This window comes from Quercus suber, unplaced genomic scaffold, assembly GCF_002906115.3.
Source record: "Quercus suber isolate HL8 unplaced genomic scaffold, Cork oak 2.0 scaffold_456, whole genome shotgun sequence".
Taxonomy (NCBI): domain Eukaryota; kingdom Viridiplantae; phylum Streptophyta; class Magnoliopsida; order Fagales; family Fagaceae; genus Quercus; species Quercus suber.
The window spans coordinates 495,703-507,956 of NW_027069907.1; positions in this window are offsets into that span (position 1 = coordinate 495,703).

The following is a 12,254-nucleotide window of genomic DNA, read 5'->3' on the forward strand; positions in this document are numbered from 1 at the left end:
CATCGGGAGAAGGAAGAACTGTTAGCATTTCTAAGGAGGAATATTAAGTGTTCACATGGAATGTCTATGAAGCTCTTGGGATGGATCCAGACTTCATTTTCCATTTTCTAAGGAGGAATATTAAGTGTTCACATGGAATGTCTATGAAGCTCTTGGGATGGATCCAGACTTCATTTTCCATCATCTAAATGTCAACCCGGCTATCCTCCTTAGGAAACAACCATCTCGATGCTCATTTAAAGATCATTCTGATGTTGTCAAGGATAAGGTAAACAAACTTAAGCAGGCTGAGGCTATAAAAAAAGTGTTCTACCCTAAATGGTTGGCTAATATAGTGGTAGTAAAGAAGAAGAATGAGAAGTGGCAGGTATGTATAGACTTCACAGACTTGAATAAAGCTTGTCCAAAGGACCCTTTCCCTATGCCTCGGATTGATCAGCTAGTGGATGCAACTTTAGGCCATCACCGGATGAGCTTTTTGTATGCCTTTCAAGGGTACCATAAGATACCTTTAGCCTTGGATGATCAGGAGAAAACAGTTTTTGTAACTCTTACGGGGAATTACCACTACAAGGTGATACCCTTTGGTCTAAAGAATGAGGAGTTTACTTATTAGAGGATGATAACCAAGATGTTTAAGCCACAATTAGGGAAAAATATTGAGATTTATATAGAAGACATGGTGGTCAAGAGTAAGTTAGAATCTAAGCATGTTAACAACCTCGGGAATATCTTTGAGATCTTGAGGAGGCATAAGCTGTGACTTAACACTTTCTAAATGCTCTTTTGGTGTCGAGTCGGAAAAATTCTTGGGGTACATGGTTACTCATCGTGGAATTGAGGTCAATCCTAACCAAATTAGAGAAATTAACAATTTACAGCCACCTTAGAATTCCAAAGAGGTCCAAAAGTTAACAAAAATGACTGTTGCCTTGAACCAATTCATCTCTCGATCAGCAGACAGGTGTAGACATTTCCTTTAGTTGTTAAACAAATGGAAGAGATTTGAATGGACTAAGGAATGTGTCCTAGCCTTCCAGCAGTTGAAGGAATATCTATCTCGTCCTCCCATTATGTCCAGGCTTAAGGTGAATGAGGTTTTGTTTGCCTACATCGTAGTAGCTTCCCATGCGGTAAGCTTGGTGTTAGTACAAGTTAATAGTGGTGTGTAAAAGCCAATTTATTATGTGAGCAATTCACTACATGAGGCCGAGGTCTGTTACCTACCACTAGAGAAGACCATTTTGGCAGTGGTGCATGCCACGCGTAAGCTCCCCCACTACTTCCAATCACACACAGTTGTTGTCCTAACCCAGCTTTCGCTTAGATCTTTACTTCAAAGTTCTAATTACATAAGGAGGATTGCAAAGTAGGGTACAATTCTAGGGGCTTTTGATATCAAGTACATGCCTCGCATCTTTGTCAAGGGTCAGGTCCTAACTGATCTAGTAGCTAAGTTTGCTGAAACCCCTTGTGAAGAAAAAGTTGAGAAACAAAATATGAATGGAAAATCAATTGGCTTGATCTCCCTGTAAGAGCCTTTACCCTAGAGGGTGCATGTTGATGGGGAGGTGAATCAAAGAGGATCCAGGGTGAGACTAGTCATAATTTCTCCTGAGAAAATCATTATTGAAAAATCTTCAAGGTTAGGCTTCTCAGCCACCAATAATAAGGCCGAGTATGAGGCTCTATTGGTAGAAATGACTATGGTTCAGAGAATGGGTGAAAAGGCAATAAAAATATTTTTAGATTTAAAGTTGATTGTAGGCCAGGTAGGGGGAGAGTTGGAAGCCAAAGATCTCAGAATGCATGAATATTTGAACCAGGTTAGACACTTACAGTTTGGATTTAAGTCTTTTAATTTATCACAAATTCCTAGAAGTAGAAATACACATGCCGACTCTCTTGCCATGTTGGCAACCTTCTCGGCACAAGGTTTACCTTGGGTGATCCTTGTGGAGGACTTATGTAAACCCACTAAGATAGGAAGAAACATGGTTCATGTTTATCAAATAAGAATGGATCTCAACTAGATAGACTCCATTGTGCTATTCCTTAAAGAAGACATCTTGCTTGAGAGAAAGTGTGAGATTGACAAGATATGGAGTAAAGCTCTTCAGTTTTGGTTGTCCGAGGACCAAAAGTTGTAAAAGAGATCTTTTTTTGGCCCAAATTTGCTTTGTAGACACCTTGAAGTAGTTGAGCTACTCCTAGAAGAACTACATGAAGGGATTTGTGAAAGTCACACAGGGGGCAAATCTTTGTCTCACAGAACCCTCACTCAAGTCTATTAGTGTCCAAATATGCAAAGGAAAACACAAGAGTATGTGAAGAAGTGTGACCAATGTCAAAGATTTGCACCAAACATTTATTAACCGGGAGGAGTCCTTAATCCTCTATCTAGCCCTTGGCCTTTTGCTTAATGGGACTTTGACATTATAGGTCCTTTCCCTAAGGCAGCAGGGAATAAGAGATATTTGTTGGTCGGCATAGATTACTTCACCAAATGGGTTGAAACTGAACTATTGGCAAAGAACAGGGACATGGATACCAAGAGATTTGTTTGTAAAAATATTGTCACTCGGTTTGGAATCCCTCGTACTCTCATTTCAGACAACGATCTTCAATTTGATAGCAAGACCTTTAAGACGTATTATAGTGACTTGGGCATAACAAATAGATATTCCATCCTGGCATATCCACAGGGGAATGGACAGGCTGAAACTGTCAATAAGGTCATAGTGAGTGGGCTTAAAAAGAGGCTGGATGATGCAAAAGGAAAATGGGTAGAAGAGTTGCCATATGTCCTTTGGACATACTGAACTACACTTCGTAGGTCCACTAGGGAGACACCCTTTTCAATGACTTATGGGGCTGAGGCTATTGTTCCTCTGGAGACTGGATTCCCCACGCTGAGAACAAGTTTTTTCACTTCGAGTAGCAATGATGAGCTATTGGAGAAGAGTTTAGACTCAATTGAAGAACGAAGAGAAAATGTCACGGTTCAATTGGCTTTTTATCAACACAAGCTCAAGCAGGGGTACGACTCAAATGTAAGGTTAAGGACACTGGCACTTGGAGACCTGGTATTAAGAAAAGTTTTGGGTATTGCCAAAACCCAGTCTGGGGAAAGTTAGGGCCCAACTGGGAAGGGTCATATCGTATCACATCAATGGCGAGAATATGTGCATATTATCTTAAAGATCTAGAGGAAAATGTTGTACCACACCCTTGGAATGTAAACAACCTAAGAAGGTATTACTATTAATGAAAGATTTCTTTACCGTATTTGGATTTATTATATTGTGAGCCATGCCTTCTACTATTTGTTTGAATATTAAATAGAACCTTGGTCAAGCCTAACTCCTTTAACCACATACCTTGGGTAAATTGATATTTCAAATTATTCACCTAATTATTAAATAGAACCTTAGCTATGTCTAGCTCCTTAGACCACATGCTTTGGGTAAATTAATACTTCCTGACATCTATCTAAGTGTTAAACAGAACCTTAGCTATGTCTGGTTCCTCAAATCACATGCTTTGGGTAAATTAATACTTCCTATTATTTTCCTAAGTATCAAATAGAACATTGGTCATGTTGACTTCTCGGACTACATACCTTGGGTAAATTAATATTCAAGCTATTCACCTAAGTATTAAATAGAATCTTAATTACGCCTGGCTTCTTGAACCATATGCTTTGGGTAAATTATTACTTCTTGACATATATTTAAGTGTTAAACAGAACCTTAGCTATGTTTGGCTCTTCGGACCACATGGTTTGGGTAAATTAATACTTCCTGTTATTTTCCTAAGTATCAAACAAAACCGTGGTCATGCCTGACTCCTTAGACCACATACCTTGGGTAAATTGATATTTTAAACTATTCACTTAAGTATTAAATAGAACCTTAACTACGTCTGGCTCCTCGGGCCACATGCTTTGGGTAAATTAATACTTCCTGACATCTATCTAAGTGTTAAACAGAACCTTAGCTATGTCTGGTTCCTCAAATCACATGCTTTGGGTAAATTAATACTTCCTATTATTTTCCTAAGTATCAAATAGAACATTGGTCATGTTGACTTCTCGGACTACATACCTTGGGTAAATTAATATTCAAGCTATTCACCTAAGTATTAAATAGAATCTTAATTACGCCTGGCTTCTTGAACCATATGCTTTGGGTAAATTATTACTTCTTGACATATATTTAAGTGTTAAACAGAACCTTAGCTATGTTTGGCTCTTCGGACCACATGGTTTGGGTAAATTAATACTTCCTGTTATTTTCCTAAGTATCAAACAAAACCGTGGTCATGCCTGACTCCTTAGACCACATACCTTGGGTAAATTGATATTTTAAACTATTCACTTAAGTATTAAATAGAACCTTAACTACGTCTGGCTCCTCGGGCCACATGCTTTGGGTAAATTAATACTTCCTGACATCTATCTAAGTGTTAAACAGAACCTTAGCTATGTCTAACTCTTCGGACCACATGTTTTGGGTAAATTAATACTTCATATTATTTTTCTAAGTATCAAACAGAACCTTAGTCATGTCTGGCTCCTCGAATCACATACCTTGGGTAAATTGATATTTCAAGCTATTAACCCAAGTGTTGAACAGAATCCTAGTTATACTTGGTTCCTCGAACCACATACATTGGGCAAGTTCATACTTTCTGTTATTATCTAAGTACCAAGTAGAACCAGCCATGCTAAATGGCAAAAATCTTTATTATAATAACATGATCAAATGAACACTCATGAGCACCACTTAAAGCATTTGAAAGTATGTCCATGATTTAGTTTGAAAATTGATTATCATCCCCAATTCCTTAGACTTACTGATAAATGGAAACTAAGTAAAGCTTGATGTGAACAAGTGTTATGCAATCACGTATGTTTTTTGGCTTAAGGTTACACTTTGCTGAGATTATGGACTTAACTAATTTAACTTATCTTGCTGCTAATCATATAAGATGGGATAACAATGCTGCCACTTATGCAAAAAACTAAATGGAGCTTTATCTCAATTTCATGTTAGTTAAGTGTTAGATAAAACATAAACTATGTTAGAATCAACATCAATATCACAAATATGAAGGAAAAACTTGTAAATTATCATTAATCTGAGCCTTAGAAAAAGGCAAATCGCTTACAAAAGGTCAACTAGATTACAAGTTTTGAAAATAAAAACACAAAAGAAAGAACTACACTAGAATCTATTTCTTTTTTATTACAATTTTTTCTTTGGAAAGGGCTTTGATTGGCTAAATGGATGCTGTTTTTGAGACCTAAAGGCCTTTGCTTGGAAGATCAACCTTAGCGGGCCGGGGAAGAGTGGCCAGGACTATCTCCATTTTGTTAGAAACTCCTTTCTCAGCATGAGGGTCCTAGGTGGCAGTGGAGGGCTTCGTGGCATCAGAGGCCACTTCCTGGTTTGCATTCTTTTCTTTTTTAATAACCCTGAGCTGCTCGGCCACTTCGGCGGGGTTGTCAGAAGAGGTTGGGACCTTGGCTGTACTGTCCTTGCCTACTTCTGCCACCTCAGAGGAGGTATCAGTCCTCGAGCTAGATAGGCCAGACGCTCGGATGGCAGGGGGTAGTATACACTTTCTGCCTTCCTAAGTACAGATGGAGCCTCAACTCCAGCTTGGTTGAGAGTTTCATTCCATATTTGGAGGCAATAATTCCTACATACCCCCGAGATGTTAGCTCTAAGGGCTTCCTCAGTCTCTGCCACTTCTATATCATACCCATCTTGCTCGGCCTAATCTTTAGCCTTCTCTACTTGATCTTTTGCCTTTCGACCTCCTCCAATTTTTTCTTCAAGGCAATAATCTGCTCTTTGGAGGCGGCCGGCTAGTCCTCAGCCTGGTGAAGGAGCACTTGCTGACCTTCAGCCTGCCTTTTAACATTGTCCAAGGCAGCCTTTATGCTTCTCTTACCCTTCTCTACCTTGGTTAACTTGCTCTTTAGCTTCTGATTGCTCTTCTCGGCCATGTGGAAGGCGTCCATAGCCGCGATTCGCCTTCCCCCTTCCTCTTTCATTTTTTGATAGGAACTATTCACCATCTCCTCGGCCCTAAATGGAGCTTGAATGGTCTAGAAGGGAAGAGAAGTAAATTTAAAAAGAGAGAGAGAGAGAGAGAGAGAGAGAGAGAGAGAGAGAGAGAGAGAGAAAAGACTTACCATGGCAAGGTCCCTCTTTAAGCCGAGGAAGACCTCATGCTGCCTCATAGACCTGAGATCGGTCATATCCTTAGACAACAACAGTGTCAGCTACATACCTGGTCGTGCCCTGTTAGAAGTCTCGGATAGAGGCATCACTGGTAAGAGGAACTCCATCCAGCTCTAAGCATGGGGCCTAGGCCGGGGCTGTAGCTCAATGGTCGCCCCTCCTCTCTCCCTCACTAGTTGACCTTGTCTGCATGCCTCTAGGATGTTTGGCCCCCTTTGAGGCTCAACTTCCTAAGGGGGGTGAGTTCTCCTTATTTCTACCACCTCCTTCCCCTTTTCTTCCCTCTTCCTCTTATGGTCAACGGGATTAACTCGGAGGGGTTGGGTGGGTGGAAGGGTGGGAAGCTTAGTCTGGGCTACCTTCCCAAGTGCCCCCCCCCCCCCCAAGGTTTGGATTTCAGCAGCTCTTACAGGGTGGACCTTGGCTTGCATTGGATCCCCATCTTGTCTAGTATTAGTGTGAACGGATGGTCGAGGTTACTAGTTGAAACTTCTGGGGACAAAGATTGATGAAGACTTCAAACTCATCCTCAGAGTTAGATACTTCAACTACTTCTTCTTCTTTTTCTTCTTCTTTTATGTTGGTAGGGCGAGAAGAAGTGGCCTCTCTGGTTGTATGTTGTGGTGGCAAAGCTACCTTTGGTATGCCTTCGAATATGGGATTAATGGTGAGCGTGCCTTCTAGAGACCGGTGATGAGAAAACCCGGGGTGGCTACACTTATCCGATGTAGACAAGGGTCCTTGGCTCTGATGACGCATTCAGTGCCTGGTAGCTTTTGCATATGGGGTTGTAGCCGAGGATGAGGTGTACTGCTCTGAGCTGGTCGTCACTATGAACGAACACCTCGGCCTTAAGTATTTTATCTAGGCTTTGTTGATTGACAAGGTTGAAGTTAGGCACAACAACGTTCTTATCTGCAAAACCATGGGGAAGAACAGAAAAACATCGTTAGTAAAAAGCAGAACGAACTAAAGGAAAACTCAAATATAAATATTTAACTTAGACCTAAGACCCCACCTGGTGTCCCCTCTCTCGTCGGGCAGGGGAAGCCATCGTGCCACTCCCTTAACATGATTAATAAATCCTTATTTAGGCCTTTGTTGGAATCGAGGAGACACTTAATGAGCCTAACCTCAAGGTACCTAGATTTTAGGTAATAACCCTGCCCCTTTAGGTAGTGGAGCTTGTAAATTCAGTTGACATCATGGTGGGTCAACCCTAAGCCCATTTTTTCATTAAGGGCTTCTACACTCCTTAAGATTCTGAACATGTTTGGGGCACATTGGGTAGAAGCTAACCTATAAGCCCTAAGATAGTCCCTAGTGATGATGCCCACGGGAATTCTCATCCCACCCTCTATAAAGGCAATCATTAGGATTACCACTTCTCCATTTTGCCCTTTTTCATGCCACTCTCCCTGCTTACAATACCTAATAAACACTCCTAGCGGGATCCTGTATAGAGCTCTAAAGCTTTCTATTCCCTCCTTGGAGTCTACCAAACTTTTGAATCTGCCCATTTCTAAAAGGTTTGGAGAAACTAAGAAGATTAAGAGAAGTAAGAGAAGTCGAGGAGGGAAGGAAACAAAGAAAAGAAAGTATATGGAAAACTAGAGTGAAAAGGTTTATAAAGACTTACAGAAAGAAGAAAATTCTCCTCGGACGAGCTCTTGGTATTTGTAAGGGCATAAGTTGGGTAAGTTTGCAGATTTGGTGTATGATCGCTAAAGTGAGATGAGTAATTGATTCGAGCAGTATTTATATCAAAGAGGAAGTTACAAGCAGGAAAATTCCCACTCGGGTTCCAGCAAAATCCTTAACCATTGGATCCATATCGCGCTGTAGAACGTGAGGAACATGGAGCCGCAAAAATTTAATGAAGGCATGTCTCGTAAGCCAAAGTGTCAAGAGCGTGTCTTGGGCAGTTAAAAAGGCACATGCGTAGTCAGAGGTGATGTATGATGAGCTCGGAGTGACCATAGTGACGTTGAAATCCTCATTTCTTCCCAAGGAGTCAGGAAGAAGAATCTCGAGGGGCTATTGTAAGGATATTAGGCCCAACAGAGCATATTGGGCCAGGGGCCCAATCCGAGGACATCTTACAGTCCAAGGACAGATAAATGTGTTATGAAGTTTAGCATCAACAAATAAAGGGAGGGACTAAGGCACGATGATCTAAGGAGGCAATCCGAAGATGAATTCCTCCTCAGCTGAGCAAAGCTGAGGTCAGAGCGTGCGACTTGACACCAAGAGCAACGTTTCAGAAAATTCAACTATCGAGGATAAACATCAAGAAAGAACTAGACAGAAGGAGGTTGAAGAAATATCTAGAAAAAAGCTGCTACCATCGCATTAAATACTCTGCAACTAACTTTATGACTGCATTTATGTGGAGAAGACCCCTGAACAGTGCTACCTTGGCTACCCCAACTCACAAAGGGTCAGAAAGGGTGTCCATGGGACAAACACTCAAATAGTGGTCTGGACAATCAACAAATGAAGGGTCAAGATCATTTAAAGGAAGCTATATAATGTGAGAGGCCCTCTATGGAAGAGAGATCCTAAAATTAAGAGAAAAACACTGTAGTAATTAAGAACTGAATTTATAATCAAACTTAAGAGAAATATATAAGAACTGATCTCCTCAGACTGTGCCAAGGACGATTTTCTTTAGTTTAAATCAATCTATCTTCCTTTTCTTGTCATCTGAATCCACTTTACTTGTTGTCCAACTCATTAAACCTTACTTTTCCAACACACTCTCTACAAATTCATTGTATTGGGCTTTTTGGGCCTAAGTTCATCCATCACTTGGATTAGGGACCCAAATTGCGTCCTTATAAGAACCTAATTTTTTTTTTTTTTAAATTTTAGCTAACCATTTTTATTTTTAACTCACATCCAACTTCTTATTCTAAATCTTATTTCATTTTTAAAAACCATTTTGTTTGTTATTATTTCTCTCAATTTTAAATACATCAACTTTTCTTTATCACAGTTACTATGACTCAAAAACAATAAATTATTGAATGCAAATATAGGTAAGGATAGGTAATCTGATGTGAGCTTTTTTTTAGGGTTTTGGTTTTTTTAATATTTGTTTCCCTATTTTCTCCTCTTATCCTATTTTAGAGAATCTGATACCAATACTCTTAGAAGAACTTTCAAACACATAAAATCTAAAATATAGTCTCATATGACTTAACCGCCTAAAAATTTATATTCAAGAGCTTTTTATTTTTGGTGCTAGCGAATGGGCACATTTGGGGAATAGATCCCTAACAAAAGGGGTGGGTATAATTCACAAGAAGGTTTTTCATATATATGATATGTGTATCATCTCCCTTGTTGTATCACACAACTATGAGGTCAACACACTATAAAATGTATGATGTACACACTATAAAATGTATGATGTACATATCAAATACATAAGATAATTATTAATCAGTGCCATACACGACATTTATTATGCTATTATCATGTGTGGCTGACTGCTACTTTACAATTTTATCTTTTTGGTAGTTGTCCATAAAAATAGTAGCTACAAATTTCATATTCAAGCTTGGCGACTTTGGGAAAATCCTAATACACTTTGGGCAAAAGTTCGAAAAGCTATATATTTTCCCAATTCATCTTACCTATCTTGTGAATCTCCTAGAAATATTCCCCACATTTGGAACGCTATTCAACATGGAAAACAATATTTAATCCAAGGTATGAGATGGGTTATAGCTAATGGTAATAGCATCCAAGTTTGGGATGATAAATGGCTCCTTAATGGCACATTAAGAGCTCAAGTGGAGGAGAAATTATAAGATCCACATGGTAGACAAGTGATGTGGTCCACCATTCCATTACAAAATTGTCACTTGTTTAAAATTGTTAATTAAAAATTTTTTTAAAATAGAAATTAATTACTGACTCAGCAATTTTAAACAAGTGACAGTTTTTTAGTGAAATGGTAGACAAGTGACATGCTCCACCAAAAAAATCTATAATTTCTCCAAGTGGAGGGGCCGTTACCAATTACTGAATTTTCTCAAAACATAGACTCCTTATATCATCACGGCAAGTGGCATTTATAAGATCTCCCTATACCCATCCCACATGATCTTGAAGAACTTATTCGAGGTTTACCTACTGCCATGGTATCTTCTTAACAGGATCAATTAATGTGGCCTACTACTGTGGGTAAGTGCATTGTTAAAGAAGCAACTAGATATCTATACAAAATCAATGATACAATAGCTGGCCTTAGTGATTGGAATTGGATATGGAAAATTCCATGTGTACACAAAATTCAATTTTTCATATGGAAATGTTGCCATAATCGTCTCCCTACCAGATCCTTTTTAGCAAATATCCACCATGATATTGACCCTACTTGTCCTCGATGCAGTCATGTTGAAACAACTTCACATGTTATTAGATATTGTCCTTGGGCTGAAGAATTTTGGATAAATTTACCAGGACAAAGAGAAATTTCCTTTTTTCACTCTCCTTTGGTTAAAAGAAAATCTCACCAATACAAACCTTGTAGGGCCTTCTTTTAGACCCTGGAACATTATATTTGCCTATGGTCTTTGGCACCTCTGGCTTGCTCGTAATGATAGGATTTTTCGTCCCCCTTCAACTGCTCTCCGTCAATGCATTTACACAACAACTAGCCTTGGATTTTTCTTTTCTATGAACAAAGTTTTTCTCCAAACTAGTTTGGAGAGAAACTCTTCAAACTTCTCATATATTTCTTTTTTGGTTGTGAATTTTGAAAATCTAACCGTTAAATTTCATGTTCCTTATGTCCTTAACATACATATCAAATTTCGTTTAAATCGGATGTTATTTACTATTTGATCAATTAACTTATTTTTTATATACAACTTTAGATTACAAAAACTTGATATTATAACATTTATTTGATGACATAGCAATTGATCTTTGATTTTCTTGAAATTTTGTAAACGTTAAGGATGTAATAAGAACATGCAATCTAACGGTTAGATTTTTAAAATTCACACTCAATATAAAGATATATGATAAGTTTGTAAGATTTCTCTCTAAACTAATTTTGGAAGAAACTTTGTTCTTTTTCTATTTAGCACACTCCTCTATTCTTACAAAAACTAAAATCACCACACAAATTTCATGACAGCCCCCACAGATTAGCGTGCAGATTGTACTGTTCATATATATTGATTACAATTTACAAATTATCCAATGCATTTCATTTTATGGATACAACCGTGCATGTTGGGATAGGGCCGACTCTATAGTATAGCGAATGAGGCGGTTCTCTAAAGCCTCCAAATTTTAAATAATAGGCAATAGAGTAACTTAAACTCTATTAATTAAATCTAAATATTTGCAAATAAATAAAATTATATTTTTTTATCAAATGACCAAAAAAAAAAAATTACTATATCCATAACATTTTTCACAATAAATTATAAGTGTCAAATTGTTACTGGTTGTTATTGGTAAGTAAAAGGTAATTTTAGTAGTAGGTAGAACTAGTAACAACTTAAAATTTTTTGTGAAAATGTTATAAATGTAGCACTTCCTTTACAGATCCATCACTAACATCACATTCTTATTTACCACTATTAATCTGTCACATTAACAGGTATGAGAATTCTTGTTAAATTTTTTGTATCTATAGAGTTTGTCAAAAGAAAAAAAAAAAAAAAAATCGACATGCTTAATTAATAATTTTGCATCTAAAAAAAGTGAATAAATTTTAAGTAATATTATTTTTTTTTTTTTACAAAAAAAAGTCATATATATATATATATATAATGCCTTAATTCTAGACATGGGAAAATGGGTGGGTCGGGTCGGGTTCGGGTCGGGTCAAACGGGTTGCGGGTCAAATGGATCACCGGTCAAAACGGGTCATTTTAAGCGGGTCAAAATTGGGTTCGGGTCAATCGGGTTGCGGGTCGGGTCGGGTCGGGTTGACCCGTATTTTTCACATGAATTTTTTTTTTTTTTTTTTTT